A 7,282-nucleotide genomic window follows, 5' to 3' on the forward strand; every position below is an offset into this window, starting at 1 on the left:
CTGGGAGGCTCTCTAAGATCAGCAGATGGGTCTGACTTAGGATCCTTTAAAAATACTGCTTCTGCCCTGGGTCCTGAAGTGTGTAAGATTGTATGTGCACACCTTTTAAGAGTGGAGTCTCGGGCTTCCCTGGTGGCGCAGTGGTTGAGAGTCCGCCTGCCAATGCAGGGGACATGGGTTTGTGCCCCGGTCCAGGAAGATCCCACATGCCGCGGAGCAGTTGGGCACGTGAGCCATGGCCGCTGAGCCTGCGCGTCCAGAGCCTGTGCTCCGCAACGGGAGAGGCCACAACAGTGAGAGGCCCATGTACCGCAAAAAAAAAAAAAAAACAAAAAAAACCAAAAAAAAAGAGTGGAGTCTCTATTTCCCACAGCCTTCTGTCTCTCCCAAAAGTAGGCCCTGCTGGTCTTTAAAGTCAAACATTCTGGGGGCTCATCTTCTCAGTGTAGAACCCTGAGCTGGGGAAGCTTGATGTGGGGCTCAGACCCCTTGCTCCTTGGGGAGAACCTCTGCAGTTGCAATGACCCTCCTGTTGATGGGTTGTCCACCGGGCATATGGGTCTTGACCATACTGTGTCTCCACCACCCCTCTCTGTCTTGCTGTGGTTCCTTCTTTATATATTTAGTTGTAGAAGAACTTTCTGCTTGTCTTCCTGTCTTTCTCATCAATAGTTATTCTGTAAATATTTGTAATTTTGGTGTACCTGTGGGACAAGGTGAGCTCAGGGTCTTCCTACTCTGCCATCTGGCCACTCCCCTGTCAGTTTATCTTTTAATAATGAGGGTGAAATCAAACCACTGCCAGAGGCAAAAGGAGAGAATTCTTACCAGCTGATTCTTGATAAAGGAAATACTATAGGATATACTTTAGGAAGAAGTGATCCCATAAGGAAGGTCAGAGATGTAAGAAAAAAAGAACAAAGAGAAGGTATATGAGCAAATCTAAGCAAGCATTGATAGACATAACATTTAAATATTAATAATTTTATTATTAAATTATGTATAATTCATATAATATACTTGAATTAAAAAATATTGTTTTCTGAGGTTAAAAATACAGACTCAAAATGTGTAACAAAAATAGCATGTAAGTCAGGAGGGGGTAAGTGGAACTTTTAGGGTTCTTGTCTTGCCCAGAAGTAGGTAAAGATATGGATTAATTTTTGACCTTGACAGGTTGTAAAGGCATGCTGTGAAACTGGGATAACTTATTTCAAGAAAAGAGATAAGACAGAAATCATTAGAGGGAGAAAATGGAGTGACCAAAAATATTCCAAGCTCTAAAGGAAGACGAAACAGAGAGGAAAGAAAGAATAAGAGGGAGAAATAGAAACATGGTAGATATAAACCTATACACTCCAGTTCAAATACAAAGATTGACAGACTTGCTTAACAACATCAAGTTGATTGCCCTTTCAAGAGGCACATCTAGAACATGAGGATACAGGAGGGTTGATTATAAAAGGACAGAAAAAGACAGGTCATGTAACACTAATGGAAAGCAAGACCTGAATAATTAGGAATAATATCAGACCAACAGACTTGAGGTGAAAAGCTTTACCAGAGACAAGACTTTACTTTTGTAATGAAGGTTAGTTATTTCACTGGGAATGTGTGGTACCTGAAACTATAACTGTAAATGGGTATGTATCTAATGATGTGACCTCAAAAACTGAAACAACAAGAAAAATTAGAATCATAGTGGGAGATTTTAAAAACGTTGTTAAAGACAAATTTCTAATATTTGTAAAAGCAGAACTTCCCCATGCCCAACACGTAGCTTCAATGATTATAAACTCCTGGCAAATTTTCTTTCTTTTATATTCCCACCCACTTTCAACTTTGCCTCTGTCCCCTGCCCCAACTTATTCTGAAGCCAATCCAAAACATCATAATTCCATCTGTGTCCCAGAATGTATCTGAAGAGCCAAGGCATCTCTTTTTAAATAACCATAATAACATGTGATGCTTCTCCAGATGAATAGTAACTATTTAATATCGTCAAATATTGTGCTCCTATTTCTCTGATATTCATAAATTTTTAGAGTTCGTTTGAATGATGTCATCTAAAATTTTAATACTCCTGACATCTGGCCCTCACATCTCCTTCCTTGTGTGATTTTCTTAGCAGCATTTACCATTAACATACTATATATTTTATTTATTACTGTGTTTAGCATTTGTCTGCCTAGCAGAAGACTACCTGAAATAAAATTGGTTAGCAATATAATTGTTGAATACAAATAAGATTGGAGTTAGACAAAAAAAAATTATTTTGCTGATACATTATGAGAGGTACCAGATAACATTTGGGCTGCAGACTTGTAATGCCTATAAAGGTCCACTTCTCGCTCTCCTTCATCACAATGGCCGTGGTTGTGTAAGGAATGCATCATCAGGCGCTCCCACCCCCTGACCCCTGCCCAGCACCTGGGTACCATCCTCCAGACAGGGGATGCAGCACACCTCAAGCCCCACACCTTCCAGTAGCCATGTTGTGAGCAGTACCTGCTGGACGTCTTGTTGTTCCTGCTGGCGGTCACCCTGGGCACCTCGTGGCTCTGTGGGCAGCTGCTGGGCCTGGTGGCCGGGTGGCTGTGTGGGACCAGGAAGCTGAAGAAGGCCTGAGGCCAAGTGGAGCCTTGGAGAGGGTGTGCTGGGGAGCCACTGGTTCTTTGAAGGCTTCCCGCAGCACTGTACACCGCTGGCATCCTCCCCTTCACTTTCTCGTGATAGGACACACCTTTCTCCTATTTTCTGCCTCTTTAGAAATCTTTATGAAGAACTCTTGGGTTTCTATTTTAAAATATACACCACATAAAATTACCGTTTAAGGGAGGGTATGGGGAGACAAGGGAGGGGCGGTGAAGAAACAATACTATAGCCTGGGGGGCAGGGTCCTGATTCCCCCTCAAGAGATATACAGTAAGTCCCCTACATAAGAACCTTCAAGTTGCAAGCTTGCAAAGATGTGGACGTGTGTTCCATCAACATCAGGTGTGAGTGAAATTGCAGCCTGCCCTCCGTCCCCTATTGCTGACGATCCTTCAGCTCTACCATCTCCCACCTCCTCTCCCTCCTCCAGTCAGTCACTCTTCTTGCCTGTTCACTCGATGCCAGCCCCTGGATGCCAGCTGTTGTACTGTACTACTGTACTTTTCAAGGCACTATACTGTAAGATTAACAACGTTTATTTTTTGTGTTTGTTTGTTTTTCATCTATTATTTGTGTGAAAAGTATTATAAACCTATTACAGTACAGTTCTAGCTGATTGTGTTAGTTGGGTACCTAGGCTGACTTTGTTGGACTTACAAACAAATTGGACTTAAGAATGCACTCTCGGAACGGAACTAGTTCGTATGTAGGGGACTTACCATGCATAACGTTATCTGTGAGCTCCTCTGCAGAGCTAAAACCCCCACCAAATGGAAGACCTGACGAAGCACTCTTCGTTCCAGAGAAGGTCACAGTTCGCCCATCATCACCTGACGCCAGATGATCTCTGGCTTGAAGGAATGCGGGGCCCTGCACACACCCTGATCCTTATCAGCAAACCTGCCCCTGGACTATAAGACTCTCTCAGGCACCCCCCACCCCTGCAGGACACACAGTTTTGAGGGCATTAGCTCACTGTGGCCCCCTTTGCCTGGCAAAGCCATAAAGCTATTCTCTTCTACTTCACCAACCCCTCCCCCAGATATTGTGGTAAAATGTACACCACATAAAATTACCATTTAACCATTGAGTATACAGTTCAGTGGCGTTAAGTACATTCACATTGTTGTGCAAATGTCACCACCATCCAATTCCAGAACGTTTTTCACCTTTCCAAACTAAAACTCCACATGGTTTAAAGGATAACTCCCCACTTCCCTTCCCCCTTACCCCCCGCCAAGCTTCTAAGCAGCCCACAATCTACTTTTGTGTCTCTGAATCTGAACGTGAGCTTCTGGATTGCCCCCGACCAACGGACACCTCTACTCAGACCAGCCTGCTTCAGCCTCTCTGTCCAGGAGGCTTCTCAGGCTCTTTCCCAATTTCTCCTTCTTTCACTTTTCATACAACTCACATGAGCTATTTGTCTGATCCTTCCATGCGGGCCTTCTTCTTGCATCTCTTTTCATTTCACCTCACAGCCCGGGAAGCCTGATCTCCGTCCTGCAGGTCAGCAGGGACACCCCTCCCAGGACCCCGTCTTTGGTCTCTGCCCGAGTCCCCTCCTGCGCAGAGCACCTCCTTTGCTGTCAGTCCTGGAACCTTTGGTCCACAGCTGATGCTGCTCGCTTCCCACTGTTCACAGTTGCCTCCTCAGGATCCCCACTCGAATAAATGGGGTCCCGGAAACCTAAGTGGAGAAATGGAACTTACGTGTAAGGTTTGGGGCCTCGGGTCCAAGAACCATGGCCGTGCCCAAGCCTCTTGATTTAGGAAACATTCCATCTGCCACCTCATGGAGCAGAGAACATCCCTATGTGTGGTAAACCCTTAAGGATGACATTCAGTTCCTAGTAACAGAAACAAGAAAAAAAACACTCCAGAGTTTTTGGTTATTTTTTCTTCCCTGGACACAACCTGGAGACGGGACGTGGAAGGCTGGTGTGGTGATTCATCCTGCTGTCCACAGGTTTTTTCTTTTTTTTTGGACTTTTGACCTCCTGTCTCATACTATTCTCCAAGTTGCCTCTCGGGTTTGTTGCTCTCATGAAATATTTTACCTTCAATTATCATGTCCTCCTATTTGCTTTTGCATTCTGAAATGGAATTAAATTCCTCCTTAAAAGTTCTAGTGTATGGTATCTAGTAGATTACAACATGGTGAAGAAAATATGAGAAACAAGGGATGGCCCTGGAAACTGCAGTTCTGGATTGCTTAATTCTGGGTGGTGAAACACATCTTGGAATAATTCAAATGAAAACGTGAAGCAGTTACTACAAATGCTCCCTGCAGAAATAGGAAAATGCCCACACCTGCCAGTGACGGGATGGGATTTGCCTGGTTGTGTGGATAGCTGGGTACCTGTTCTCCACCCATTTCTGTGAGTTCTCATGCTGCAAGTGTGTCCCACACAGGAGCATGTCACATGCAGAAGTGTGTGTGTGTATGTGTGTGTGTGTGTATGTGAGCTAAGGTTTTATTTCCACAATTCTTATAAAATCTATTAAACTGGCCTTTGGCATAAGTTCCTTGAGGGACAGATATGAAGCCCTCTCTGTGTTGTCATTGGAATGAATGGCCAGAATTGTATTCCCCTCGTAAGCAACACAGGGACCTAGGGATGAGGCTCCCTGGCTTGTAACTCCCTCTCTCCTGCTCTCACTACAAAATCCTTCCTGATCATCTGGTATCAGCGAGGCCAACTCTTTCTGGTGCTTTCTAGGCCCCGCCCCAATCCATGAAATCTGATCAAGAGCAGCCAATGAGCCAGAACGATGCCTCCAGTTTGTTTCTGCCAAGCATCCTACACAGGGCTGGCTGCCAGCATGGCCTTGATGACCTGGAAATCCGATCTCATCACTCCGTGATTAAAATCCTTTGTTGGCTCCCACTGCAGGGAATACAAGGTCTCTGTGATGTCTCTCTGGCTACCACAGCAGGCACGTCTTGAAAATTCTGATATAGACCCCCAAATATGTTCACTTGATTTTTAACAAAGGTGGAAAGACAGTTCAATGGAAAAAGAAAAATCTTTTCAGCAAACTGTACTGGACGATTGCACTGGGTTGGCCAAAAAGTTCGTAGTTACCACAACACACCTACTAGAATGGCTAAAATTTAAAAGGCTGACAATACCAATAGTTGGCAAGGACATAGAGCTACTGGAATCCATACGTTCCACTGCTGATGGGAACGTAAAATGGTACAGCCACTTAGGAAAATCGCCATACAGTTTCCCCAAAACAGTTGAGCATCTATGTGCCAAATGACTAAGCCATTCCAATTCTAGGTATTTACTCAAGTTAAATGAAAATGTGTGTCCACCTGAAAACTCGTACACAGATATTGTAACAGCCTTAGCCTAAGAAAAAACGAAATGCCCACAAACAGGTGAATGGATAAACAAGTTGTGGTATATGCATAAAAGGACTATTGCTCAGCAGTAAAAAGGAACATGCTACTGATGGACACAACCATATACATGGATCTCAAAATGGTCTTGCTGAACGAAAGAAGCCGGACTCAAAGAAGTGCCTCCTGCATGATTCACTTACATAAAATTCAAGAAAATGTAAACTAATCTCTACTGACAAAAAGGAGACTAATGGTTGCATGGGGCTGTGGGCTGTGGGAGGGTGCACTGTGAATGGGGTGATGGAAATCTTTTCAGTGGTGGCTTTGTAGGTGTATATATCTATCAAAACTAAGTGGATGCAGTTTGTTGTACACAAGTTAGACCTTAAAATTGATTTGAAAATCTCTATGGGTGAGATATGCTTTTAAGTGTTTTTCTATTTGCGTACCTTAAATTTTAGTATTTGGGAATTATTGTTCCATTTGAATAGAACTGAAAATGCAAATACATTATAATTTCCAAAACAGTAGAGCTGGTACAGTTCTGAAAAGGGAGGAGATATGTGTGTACAAGAAGTAAGGTCATTTCCTGGAGAATCAGAGGGACTAACGGTAAAAGCTTAGGATTAGGGGTCAAGTTCACATACTCAGACCTAATGATGTTTATTTTATGAGTGGAACCTGGGGTCTTCCATAATTATAACACACAATTACACATTTGAAAAATTATAAGCACAGGTAAGACATTTAATTTTTGAGCTTTAATGGACATTAAACATGACATAAACTAAGGATTTAGGTATAAAATACCTAGTTTTGGAATTGCATTTTAAGATTCTGAAAGGAAGTTCAAGATGCTATTTATATTTCCTTTCATTGTTCTGCTTATCTGTTTCTACATTACCACCATCTCATATTGATTCTTTGTGTACCTGTCTACCCCGATGCTCTGTAGATGTGGTTTTACCTCATGTCAATCTTTCATTGTTTTGTTTATCGCATCCTAATTGCAGGCTATTAAGAGATGGTTATGTTATTTATTTAAATGTCAAAAAATTATTCATGTAAAAGGAAGTAAATGAAATGTCTGTGGTCCTACACAAACTTCTACTTAGTACAAGGACTTAACTAGTTCTGAAAAGCAGACTTTGTATTTTAAATGTCCTTCATATAAATACATTTTATCCAGTTCAAAAATTTGATTCAACCAACAATGACTGATTTCATATCCGTACATGGTACTGGGCATTTTGGAAGATGCAGAGATGAACC

The sequence above is a fragment of the Aethalodelphis obliquidens genome, unplaced genomic scaffold (assembly GCF_003676395.1).
Source record: "Aethalodelphis obliquidens isolate GAN/ISIS:26980383/991018 unplaced genomic scaffold, ASM367639v1 scaffold80, whole genome shotgun sequence".
Classification (NCBI taxonomy): domain Eukaryota; kingdom Metazoa; phylum Chordata; class Mammalia; order Artiodactyla; family Delphinidae; genus Aethalodelphis; species Aethalodelphis obliquidens.